The 13,368-nt window shown below is 39.3% G+C and overlaps 1 long non-coding RNA gene across 1 annotated transcript in view; it reads right to left on the bottom strand.

The window, feature by feature from the left end:
- Positions 1-220: 220 nt before the first annotated feature.
- The window catches only part of LOC123386098, a 44,060-nt gene continuing 30,912 nt past the window's right edge, over positions 221-13,368 (bottom strand). The window contains exons 3-4 of the long non-coding RNA XR_006599619.1: positions 4,500-5,981; positions 221-1,689 (exon numbers count right to left, since the gene is read on the bottom strand). This is a non-coding gene — a long non-coding RNA (uncharacterized LOC123386098). The remainder of the gene's footprint in view (positions 1,690-4,499; positions 5,982-13,368) is intronic.

Here is a 13,368-nt window from a genome sequence, read left to right as displayed (position 1 = left end):
CCATTTACGTATTTATTCTATCATATGGGTATTTATTTTATAAGTTATAATCCAATACTATCATTATTATTTTGTTGCTCAAATTGTTTGGATTTGACCATTGGGAGTTCCTTCAGCTTGGCCGTTATGTGCATTTGACTTGCCCCCATCCCTTTTTGAGCACTTCTTTATTTTCTGGTACTGGTGCTCCAGGCTCCTGTTGTATTTTCCTTGCCCCAGCTCTGGAATCAATCACTTCTGCAAGGAGCCCTGGTTCTTTTTATCTGAGAATACATATCTTGGCGTTAAAATATAGAAAATGAATTCAAACATCTGAAGAACACTGTGGGGGCACATTTGGCCCATAGTCTTTCACCTCGTGACATCTGATGCAGGAGGTCAGTTAGTGACCAAGGAGAGAGGCTGGGATCAGGATGAGAAAAGCCTTGAATGTCCAAAGAAAAGTTTGGAATTCATGCAGCCAGCAATGGGACATGGGACACTATGCACAGGTTTTGAGTAGAAGTGAAATATGTTTAAAAACGTGTCTGGGGGAGGTAAACAGGAAGATTTAAAAATAGAACTTTCTAGAAGCAGGAAGTTGAGTCAATGAAACAAAGGTATAAAAGTCTACATTAGGGACTTCTCTCTGCTATTCCCCCATGCTGGAGGGTCTTTCTCCTGTTCTCTGCCAACTTAAATCCTCCTTACCTCTCAAGGCCTCCTTCTCCAGAAAGTCCTTCCTGACCCCCCTCCCAGAATTGATCCTTCTTTCTCTGTGTATCCCTGGCCCAGATTGGTTTGTAACTTCCCTCTACATGCATTTCATTCTGCTATGTATGCTGGTGCTCTGTTTGAATGCTGGTTTCACCAACTTAATTACTGTTTGCTGACAGGAATGGCCTTAGTCGTCTTTATCTCTTCCCAGTGCTTAACACAGTTCCACTCACATAGGAGAGATGCTCAACTCAGAACTCAGTTGGTTGTAGGAACTATTTGTAATTCACTCTGAGATGTTGGATAAATGAAAAAAAGTGCCAGTATATGTAAATGTCTTCGAAGTCATACAATTTTTCAGTTGAAATTATTTTACTCCCCGACAAATCATTCCAGCCTGATGTGTGAGGCAGTACAAGTGTTTGAAAGCACGACAGTAAGAGCATAAAACACACACACACACACACACACACACATACATACACAATTTCTGAGCCCACAGATTAAGTCTGTTCTTAAGATGAATACTGGTCAGATCTACACTCAATGTTGAAGGAGTTTCATAATAAAGGGATTTTCCTTATAGAGAAGACAAGAGCTGTCTTGAAAAGTCCATTTGGAAGGTACCTCTTAGGGCTATATGAAGCCTTTGAAAGCATGAAAGGAATACCTTCCCTTTTTGAGTGAGAACATTCCTAAAGGCCTTGATAGAAGTGAACTCTGTGATAATTGTGTTTCCTCTTTAGAGTTGTGCTATTACATGATTAAAACCTATGCTTCAAGCGCATAAAATCAAATTTCATCCTCCTAAAATGTAGAGAATTGATAATAGTCAATAAAGCAATCACCCTACAGAAAATAGGGTCTGTGGTATTCATCAAGGAGACAGCATGAAGGCTCGCAGCCTCTGCAGCCTCCGTTCCCAGGCTCCTGCCAGATTTGCCAGCCTCTCTTCTGGTAGCAGATACCTCTGTGACAGCTGGCACCTTGAGTCTAGAAGGGAGGAAGAGGGGAAAAAAAAGGAAAGAGATGTGAGAGAGGAAGGAAGGCTGCAAAGATAGCAGCTATTGACTCTTTTTCCACCAGGCGGCACCTGCCGGCTAGCACAGCACCAGTAGGAGAGGCAGGTCTATAGGGGAAGGGCAGGTCTAAGAGATGCAGAGCGAGGACAATGCCAAAGGAACAAGAGTACAGAAGTAAGTCCTGTGAAGAGAGTAGGCCTCAGCAATATGGGGACTGGGGGGGGGGGCACAGGAGGTAATTCAAGAGAAGCATAATGAAGGATCAAACCCAAGAGGTGGGGTGGGATAACATTTTGTCAGACTCACCAAGGTTCCCTCATCCTGTTCCTTGTTGCAATGACTTCCCCTCTCCCCTGCTCCCTAAGTCAGCTGTGTTCATTTTAGATCAGGAGCTCCTTTATTTTGGATGAGGAGTGCCACTCATTGGCCCCAGAGAAGGGAACAGATGGGAAAGAACAAAGAAGTCGACTTTCTGCTTTTGTAGGTTTAAATACATGTTCTAAACCTTAGCAGAGTCCATAGCTTTGAGGGAAGAGGTTTCTTCATTACTCTGAGCTGAGGTCCTAGCATAGACAATAGATTTTTAAGAATATGGTACTGAAAGACAGTCCAGGCAGCATGGCACAGGGCAACACGGAAGGATGGAAACAAAAGAGGACCTTTACAGTCCTCAGACTCTCCTGCACACACAGGAGGAAGTTTGCTTTGTTCCTGGGAATGTCAAAGGGGTGATAGAGAGGAGGGTCATTGGATCTGAAGGAGCTATCATTTGGGATGAGGGGTACGCAAAGTGTATGGGGTTGATAACCTGATGCCAGAGAGGGACTGAAGACACTGGGGCTATGACCAGCGGCCATATGGTACAATGTCCAATGACCAGATGGCACAAGTTACATCTCAGTGAACACCAAACCACACTGAAGGCCAGCCACCCCTTCCCTTTGCTAGAAGTCTTAGCCCTCCTCAATTTAGAATGCCCATGGAGGAAGGGGGAGGTGGCAGGGACTGAAATACACTAAGTTTGTAAAGTTAGAGAAAAATAAAGTGATTTATGTCTTAGCATACTTGGTAACTTGGATTTAAAAATTTTTACCTGCTACATAATTAGGAAGCTAAATTAATATTAATATATCAAACCTACCCTGAATGAGGTTAGTTCTATGTCTGAGTTCAGATTTCTGGGATCATCAAAGACAGAAGAACTCTCTTGAAGGGCAGTAGAGCCTTCTCTTTCTATTCTTTTGTTTTGTTTTGTTTTGGTTTTTTTTTTGCATATTCCAGCTATGTTACCAAAAAAAAAAAAAAAAAAAAGGTATAGGTCCCCCACCCTTCACCCCAGGCAATTTTATTTAAAGCAGTTTGCTCCAATGTGTTGGGTTATGACTCATTAGATAAGAACATTTTCTTTAGCTTCGTGTAGATATTAGAAGTCCATATGATCTAAGGTCAAGTCCCAAATGAAAGGAACATAGAGGTGATACAATTATACTGACTTCAGAGCAGATGGCTGTTTTCTGGAGGGAAATGGTGCATAAAACACACAAACAATGAAAGACTTGAGAGAGAAATTCTTCATGGCAGTCGTGACTATAAAATCAACACAAGGCAACTAATTCACAGAGCTGGTGCAATATTGAAAACCATTAAGGAAAACAAGGGGCACCTGCTGCCCTGATGAGGCATCTTGCCTGGAATTGGAGGAGGAAGGGTATGGAAAAGGTTGCAGGCATGCATGTTTCTCGATATAGTACAAATGAATCTCAGTTCACAAACCCAGTTGTAAACAAGGTAAATTTATTTTTCTATTAAGTTAATACAGTTGACTCTTCAACAACACAGTTTGAGCTGCATTGGTCCACTTACATGCAGACTTTGTTCAATAAACAGAGTACAGAACTGTAAATGCATTTTTCTCTTATGATTTTCTCAATAACATTTTCTTTTTTCTAGCATAGTTTATTGTTAGAATATAGTGTTAATACATATAACATACTGTATACGTTAATTGGCTTTATGTTATCAGTGAAGCTTCTGATCAACAGTAGACTATTAATAGTGAAGTTTTGGGGCACCTGGGTGGCTCAGTTGGTTAAGTGTCTGACTTCAGCTCAGGTTATGATCTCACCATGCCCGAGTTCAAGCCCCGCGTCGGGCTTTGTGCTGACAGCTCAGAGCCTGGAGCCTGCTTCAGATTCTGTGTCTCTCTGCTCTCTGCCCCTCCCCCCACTCTCTCTCACTCTTTCTCTCTCTCAAAAATAAATAAACATTAAAAAAATAGTGAAGTTTTTGGAGAGTCAAAAGTTATATGCAGATTCTCTACAGTGTAGGTGTTGGTACCCTTAGCCCCTGTGTTGTTCAAGGGTCAACTGTACTTGTAATGGACTGCTTTCTTCCAAGCAACAGGAATAATTTCCATTATTTCAGGGTTCTTGTCCTTTGTCTGTGATTACCTCTAACTTTGAGGCTTACATAATGCCCACGAATGAAGGTTACAGGTGTGGGGAGCATCTCACTTGAGTTGACATTACTCTTCAATAGCACAACTGCTTAAATGGGATGTGGACACTTGCTGGTCCCTATGACAGTAACTTTGGGTCTGGCACTGGGCCAGCTAACTCTCAGGACCCTCTTGGGCACACAGGATAATCCTGATGCTTCCATGCCACTCTGGGACTATAGAAAACTTGGTGGGGCCATCCACAGCTATTTGTCACTCCGGTAGCACTCTTGAGCACAAAAGAATCATTCCACTTCCCCAGCACTCTCCTCCACTGCCCTTACTATTTACAGGTTTACTCTGAGGCCTTTTCAAATTCATCTGCCAAGACGGAGTGGACAGCCAGACTTCAGGGGTCTTGCCTCCTTCTTAGAGTCTACCTGGAAAAGAAAACATAGGTTTCCTCTGGAATCCCATTCCCAGATCCATCTGGAGTTTCTGTCATGGAACATTCTCATTGGTTCACCCCAGGAAATGATCTTTTTCATCTAGAAAAAGGTGCAGACCTTTTTCATCAAGGACTTGTCAACACACCTAAGCTCTCTGCTCTTCTCCAGTCTTCCTCTGTTTTCCCAGTTGGTGGAAGGGAGTGTGGAGCACTTTAGCCCGGAGGACAGGGGGCAGCAGCATGGATTGGGAAAACTTCTTTGTTATTACTCATTGCTACTCCCACATCTCCCACATTGTACACATTCCAGCCAAGATGTTAAAAACTAAAAAGCTAATAACTGATTCCTTTTGTGTTACTTATTTTATGTGGAGTCATCCCTTCCCTGAGGCAGTGGGAGAGGGAATACAAAGTTAAAGGAGAGGTGAAAAACTATATAGCTATATATTCTAGCCACATGTATACTCTGCTGCTTCAGCCGAGTCTTTACTAAGATCAGTCACAACCCATAATGCATGGTGGGAAGAAATAAAACAACATGGTGTAAGGACTTCCCAGCTGGATTAACAGTGGGGTCAGCTCTGGTGATCTTACCATAGATACTTTGGCTCATTCTCTTGTCTTATTCATTCTCCTTTACGAGGGCCCAGTTAGTGTACTTTAGAGATTCTCACTCTGTCACACTGAAATGAGTTCAGCCCTTCTCCAGTCTCCCCCTACTGTCCCTCTTCTTTCTCTTTTTCTTCCCACCTCTCCACTTTTCTTACTCTACTCCACTCTGACTGACCTCTCTCCCCAATGGCAGGTTCAAATGACATGATTCCAGGACCTCTGCAGGAGACTATTGCTTGCTCATGAGTAAAGTGACTGCACATCCTACTTGAATCTTATATCCATTTAGTGCCTGCTTTCACTTTCAGTAGTGTTCAGAATTGAATGATGAATTATATGGTCACTCTAGTCACTAGAGACCAGCTCATTCTCAAAAATATTTGATCTCAGCTGAAAAGAACTGTTTAAATATGAGGATTAAGAAAAAGACACATACTTCAGGTATGCTAGAAGAATCAGGCTTCACCATAAGGTACTAATACACAGAGTGAGATGGTCAAAGAGAAACGTACATTAAGTCCCGCTGGAGTCTACAGGGTTAAGTCAGAGCCAGGGCAGTAGGGGGAGGGAGGAAGGAATCTGGGTTACAGCACTGAGATGGGAAGGTCAGCTGTCAGCAGGCTTGGCGTTGGTGTCTTGCTTTGAGGCAGATGGATCTAGCTCGGAGAGTTGGGGAGGTGGAGTTCGGGTGGGGGCAGGAGAATATAAGGTTGGAGTGTCTTCCAGTCTGAAGCTTTGACAAATATCAGGTCATCCAGGGATGAATCTGGAATGGAAACAAAGAGATCAAGAGAGGTGCTGGCCAATGTGCTATGTCTTCCCAGCTGATAGTGTGGGAGATTTAAGTCAGACTTTGACCTGTTCTTTGACCTGTTCAAGGACTGCCTTTTGTGTGGGTGAAATTTGAGTAGTCCTTCATAAAAGCAGGAACCTTTTATGTAGCTTAAATAATTTCTGGATAAGAACCATTTTCTAATCATCATAAACTATTATCTTTATGAAAGAGGGAGAATAACAACAAAAACATGTGCTTGCTTTGGCTGCACACATACTAAAATTGGAACAAAGACAGAAATATGTATTAAAAAACTAGATCTTTCATCCAACACTTATGAACAATGATTGCAATCAATAGCCCTTAATTGAAAACAATAGATTTGAACCAAAATTACAGCAAAATCTGGAATCCTTACTTATGTAGCAGATGTACCTTCATGGTCATGTTTAGTTTTAACTAATTGGGAGATAGCAGTCTGGCAGGGTTCTGAGCGCTAGAAACTTCGAGCTTGGGCTAAAAAAAATTTAGAAAATTCGCAAAGTGAAGAATCAAGAATTTGCTATATATTAAGTTCATTAATCTTTAGTTTAAGGACTATACATAGAAAAAATAATATTGGAGTCACTGAGGAAATTTTCATAGGCATATTAAAAGCAGAGACTCGCTTAGCATATAGGGAGTTTGTTTTGTCTTGTGACACTATTTCCTCTCTTGGCCCATTAAAATATCTTTTGAAGAACAGAATAAAGAGTATTTGGTATACATAGCCCACTACCAACAGACATTGTGGGAGTGGCTAGTGTGGCTCTCTTGGGATCTAATTTGGAGTCACCAAGACCCAAGCTAAGTCATGGTCAGATGCCCAATTAAAGACAATATGTCACCAAAATAATCAACACTTTTAGAACCTGGCCAAAATACATTTCTTTTTATAGGTTTTTTTTTAACACAAAGGTAATTCTAGATAGAAATGGAAAAGAAAAGAAAAAGAAACTATGAGATAGTAGTTCTTAAACTCTGAGCATAAAAATTTAGATAAGTGTAAGAATCACAGGGGCCCTTGTCAAAAATGCACAGTCCTAGAGCACAAATATATGGAAGTTAAATAACATGCTACTAAACAATGAATGAGTCAACCAAGAAATCAAAGAATAAATAAAAAATTACATGGAAACAAGTGAAAATGAAAACACAATGATAAAAAATCTTTAAGATGTAACAAAAGTGGTTTCTAAGAGGGAAGTTTTTAGCAATACGAGCCTATCTCAAGAAGCAAGAAAAATGTCAAATAAATAACCTATCCTGACACTTACAGGAGCTAGAAAAAGAACAACAGACAAAACTCCAAGCTAGCAGAAGGAAGGAAATAATAAAGATTAGAGCAGAAATAAATGATATAGAAACTAAAAAAACAATAGAACAGATCAGTGAAACCAGGAGGTAGTTCTTTGAAAAGATCCACAATGATAAACCTCTATTCAGACTCATAAAAAAGGGGACTCAAATAAATAAAATCACAGATAAAAGAGGAGAAAACAACCAACACCACAGAAATACAAACAATTGTAAGAGAATATTATGAAAAATTATATGTCAACAAATTGGACAACCAGTTTGGTTGGAAATGGATAAATTCCTAGAAACATATACCTACCAAAACTAAAGCATGAAGAATTAGAAAATTTGAAGACTGATTACCAGCAATGAAATTGAATCAGTAATCAAAAAACTCAACAAACAAAAGTCCAGGACCAGATGGCTTCATAGGCAAATTCTACCAAAGATTTAAAGATGAGTTAGTACATATTCTCAAACTATTCCAGAAAATAGAGGAGGAAGGAAAACTTCCAAATTCATTCTATGAGGCCAGCATTACTCTGATACAAAACCAGATAAAGACTGTACAAAAAAGAGAACTACAGACCAATATCTTTGATGAACATAGATGTAAAAATCCTCAACAAAATACTAGCAAACCAAATCCAACAATACATTAAAAAAATTATTCACCATGATCAAGTGGGATTTATTCCCAGGATATAAGAGTGGTTCAATATTCACAAATCAATCAATGTGATACATCACATCAATAAGAGAAAGAATAAGAACCATATGATCATTTCAATAGATGCAGAAAAAACATTTGACAAAGTACAACATTCATTCATGATAAAAACTCTCAACAAAGTAGGTCTAGAGGGAACATACCTCAACATAATAAAGGCCATAAATGAAAAACCCACGGTGAACATCATCTTCAATGGGGAAAACTGAGAGCTTTTCCCCTAAGTTCAGGAAGAAGACAAGGATGTCCACTCTCACCACTTTTATTCAACATAGTACTGGAAGTCCTAGCCACAGCAGTCAGAGAACAAAAAGAAATAAAAGACATCCAACTGGTAAAGAAGAAGTAAAGCTTCCACTATTTGCAGATGACATGATACTATATATAGAAAACTCAAAAGACTCCACACACACACACACACACACACACACACACACACACACAAACCTGCTAGAACTGATAAACGAATTCAATACCAGGATACAAAATCAATGTACAGATATCTGTTGCATTTCTATACACTAATAATGAAGCAGTAAAAAGTGAAGAAAATAATTTCATTTACAATTGCACCAAAAGTAATAAAATAGGAATAAACTTAACCATAGAGGTGAGAAGCCTATATTCTGAAAACTACAAAACACTGATAAAAAATATTGAAGATGACACAAGGAAATGGAAAGAAATTCCATGCTCATGGATTAGAAGAACAAATATTGTTAAAATGTCTATACTACCCAAAGCATTTAATGCAACCTCTATCAAAATACCAACAACATTTTTCACAGAACTGGAAAAACAACCCTAAAATGTGAATGGAACCACAAAAGACCCCAAACAGGCAAAGCAATTTGAAAAAGAAAAAAATGAAACTTGAGGAATCACAATTCCAGACTTCAAGTTACATTACAAAGCTATAGTAATCAATACAGTATGGTACTGACACAAAAAAAGACACATAGGTCAATGTAACAGAATAGAAAACTCAGAAATGAATCCACAATTACATGGCCAATTAATCTTCCACAAAGGAGGAAAGACTATACAATGGGAAAAGCGTCTCTTCAACAAATGATGAAAACTGGACAGCTACATACAAAAGGATGAAACTGGACCACTTTCTTATACCATACACAAAAATAAACTCAAAATTGATTAAAGACCTAAATGTGAGACCTGAAGCCATAAAAGTCCTAAAAGAGAGCACAGGCAGTAATTTCTCTGACATCAGCTGTAGCAATTTTTTTCTAGATGTATCTCCTGAGGTAAGGGAAACAAAAGCAAAAATAAACTACTGGAACTACATCAAAAGAAAAATCTTTTGTACAGTAAAGGAAACAGTCAACAAAACTAAAAGGCAATCTCTTTAATGAGAGAAGTTATTTGCAAAAGATATATCCAATAAGGGATTAATATACAACATATATAAAGTACTGATACAATGCAACATTCAAAAAAACAAAAAACAAAAAATGAACAGAGGACATGAACAGACAGTTCTGCAAAGAAGACAACCAGATGGTCAAAAGACACTGAGAAGATGCTCAACATCACTTATCATCAGGGAAATGGAAAAATCAAAACTACAATGAGATATCACTTCATACCTGTTAGAATGGCTATTATCAAAGACACATGGGGCACCTGGGTGGCTCAGTCAGTTAAGTGTCTGACTCTTGTTTTCAGCTCCAGTCATGATCTCATGGTCATGATATTAAGCCCAATGTTGGGCTCCATGCTGGGCATGGAGCCTGCTTAAGATTCTTTTTCTCCTCTCCCTATGCCCCTCCCCTTCTAGTGCTCAGTTGCTCTCTCTCTCTCAAAAAAATTTTTTTTCTTATTAAAAAAAACCACAAGAAACAAGTGTTGGTGAGGGTGTGAAAGAAAAGGAACCCTCATTCACTGTTGATGGGAAGGCAAACTGGTGCTGCCACTGTTGAAAACAGTATGGAAGTTCCTCTCACAGTCAAAAACAGAACTTCCTTATACCAGTAATTGAACTACTGGGTATGTAAAAAATATGAGAATGCTAATTCAGAAGAATACATGCACCCCTATGTTTGTTGCAGCCTTATTTAGCCTTTATTTAGCCTTAGTGAGGCTAGCCCAGGTGTCCTCTGATGGATGAATGGATAGAGAGGATGTGATGTATATATATATATATATATATATATATATATATATGTATATGTATATGTATATGTATATATATACACACACATATACATATATATGGTATATATATATGTGTGTGTGTGTGTATATATATATATATATATATATATATATATATATATATGTATGTGTGTGTAATGGAATATTATTCCATTATTCCAGTATGTGTGTGTGTGTGTGTGTGTGTGTGTGTGTGTGTGTGTGTGTGTGTAATGGAATATTATTCAACCATAAAGAAGAGTAAAATCTTGCCATTTGCAGGTTCATGAATGAAGCTAGAGAGTATAATGCTAAGTGAAGTAAGTCTGTCAGAGAGGGACAAATACCATATGATTTAACTCATATATGGTATTTAAGAAACAAGGCAAACAAGCAAAGAGAAAAAATGGAGAGACAAAGAAATAGACTCTGCACTATCGAGAATAAACTGCTTCCAGGCAGGAGGTGGGTGGGGAATGGATGAAATGGGTGATGGGGATTAAGGAGTGCACTTATGATGAGCACTGAGTGATGTATGGAATTGTTGAACCACTGTATGGCACACCTGAAGATGATATAACACTATACGTTAACTCTACTGGAATTAAAATTTAAAACTTAATAAAAAAAGTAAGGAGAAAATGTTGTTAAGGTACTAAAATATAAAGTTCCTTTTCTTCCAAGGTCTTTCTTCCGCTTAATAAGCATCCTGTCATCATGCTTATTATTTGTTATTTAACATTGTTCTAAGTAGAGAAAAATTAAAAATTTAAATTATAACAAAAAAGCACCTTTCTGGGCCTTGCTTGCAGAGATTCTGATTCAGTGGGTCTGTGGTAGGTCCCAGGAATCTGGGCATGATGCGGGTGTTATAGTGGTTATGCAGATTGGGTGCCAATGCAAACTCCTGTGGTTCGGGGCTGGAGGGGAGAGAGGGGCTGTTGAAACCTCGGGACTTATGAGCCAATGCCACCATGGCTGTGCTCTACCAGACAGCTGGGCAGTAGCCAAGGCCAAGGCCATATTGTCCACCTTAACGAATTAACTAGTTTTGAGCTAAATGAGCAGCAACAGTGGTATTGTCCACATAGAGGTTTATCAGAGAAGGAAAAAAAAAAAGCTCATGACCCCAGGATAGCACCATTCACCCCAGAAGTAAGAAAATATCCTACATAGACAAACATCAACAGATTTAGCTGGATCTGAGCCCTTCATTAAAGTTAGTCTTGCTTCTCTCTCCTACATTCTTCCCAGGTGAGCCTAATTCATTATCTAGTTCCTTTAAGCCAGAGGCTTTTATATTCAGCGCTGAGTGGTAGATCTCTTTGGCTGAGTGAAGACAGCACTATTGTTAGATCCCGTTTATTTTATGATTTTACATATAAAGAGTAGGCAGCCAGAAACACAAATGATCTGTTTTGTTTTTCTATTCTCTTCCTTCCAACAGAATTCACGTTAAAGCTAGAACAATATTATTTTAAAAATCACCAAGTAGTGGGCATAAGTGACAGGTAATGTGAAGTGGCCTAAATGCCTCCACCAACACGTACACAGGCCACATGGCACGTATATAACACATCACATCACACACCTTCAAACTATCCTATATATCTTTTAAAAATATACTCTTTTTTCTCGCACACACATGTTCTTATTCCCTCACTTCCAACTTTGGTGTGGAGTCCACTTTTTGATTTGGTCAGAATCTTAAGGATCTTACTGTGGAAGATCAGACCTAATCCTATGGGATGCTGCTAATGCAGGAACTCGGGAAAGGAAAGGTCTCCACATGAACAAAAGAGAAGCAAGTTGTGGATTAGTGAGCCACACTCTGCAGATGGACTTTGTGGACTTACTGAAAGGAGGTTCAGGCTGAGAAACTTGGAATATCCAAATTGGCCAAACAAACATCAGTTTGTCTACCAAAGCGCCTCCAGATTACAAGTGAGTAAAATCGAGTTGTCTTGGGATCTGAGTTATTTGGCTCTAAACTTGGCCAGCAGTACCATTAACTATTGATCTGTTAATTTATGATGGTTTAGAACAAGACTTTGATGGAAGCTGCTAGAGCCTTGACCAGAAAGTCAATAAGTCTTTTATAAAACAACCTTACCCATGTATTATACATATGCTCATTGGCAAGGCTTCATCTGGGGCATTTCTCAGTCGGGCTTCAATTCACCGACTATTCAAAATATTGAAAGCCTCCTATTAAACACAAGCCGTTTAAATTTCTAATTATCTGACCATTACACATTACCTTAATACTGATGACTCAGTACTCTGTGACTCTGTAATGTGCTAATAAAAAGGGAGTATGAAACATTTTCATATGTTCCCTTTTCTGGGAGATGAATCACAGACTCTTGCTCCAGTGCTTGTGTTCAAAGTGTATTTCAAAGCCAGAGTAATTGAAAACATTTCTCTGTATGGAAGAGCTAAAGAAAATGTTCTTATGCTAGAATGAAACATCGGTGAGCCATATGGAATAGGGCATGGGGAACCACGGTGGCTCAAAACCAGAAAAGGCAGGACCAAGCAAAGATAAGTGCTCTCTATGCTCCTGTACAGTAGGTCCTCGATGACTGAGTGTTCTCTCTTAACCTTTCCTTCCCCTTCACAAGTCTGACTTTTCTTTTACCCGTAAGACTCCTGTCTCCTTCTTGAGAGACAGTTTTCCCCAAGGTCTAGTTTTCTCTAAACAAACAATCCTGAAAGATTGACTTCCATCGTTACCATATTTTGGACAGAAGCCCATCTCATTGAACTGAGGACTCTTGCAAGTTGAAGGAGTATTTGTATGAAAATGAGCAACAGGCTTCCTTGGACATCTCTAGGCTCAGTTCCAACGTGACCTTAACTGTTCCCTCTATGCTACACCCTGCTCAGTCCAGCCTGTAAACCATCCTCCTCCAAAAACCACTGATCTTTGAAAAATCTTTCCAGATCACTTAGGAAAAGACAATGCAAATTATAGGGGCGCCTGGGTGGCTCAGTAGGTTAAGTGTCCAGCTCTTGATTTTGGCTCAGGTCATGATCTCACAGTTTGTGGGATCCAGCTCTGACAGTGTGGAGCCTGCTTGGGATTCTCTCTCTCTCCCTCTCTCTCTGCCCGCCCCTGTTTTCATGCACATGTGTTCTCTCTTTCTCTAAATA

The sequence above is a fragment of the Felis catus genome, chromosome B3 (assembly GCF_018350175.1).
Source record: "Felis catus isolate Fca126 chromosome B3, F.catus_Fca126_mat1.0, whole genome shotgun sequence".
NCBI classification, from domain to species: domain Eukaryota; kingdom Metazoa; phylum Chordata; class Mammalia; order Carnivora; family Felidae; genus Felis; species Felis catus.
The sequence above is the reverse complement of the archived record's forward strand: the minus strand, read 5'-3'. Positions and strand labels throughout refer to the sequence as shown.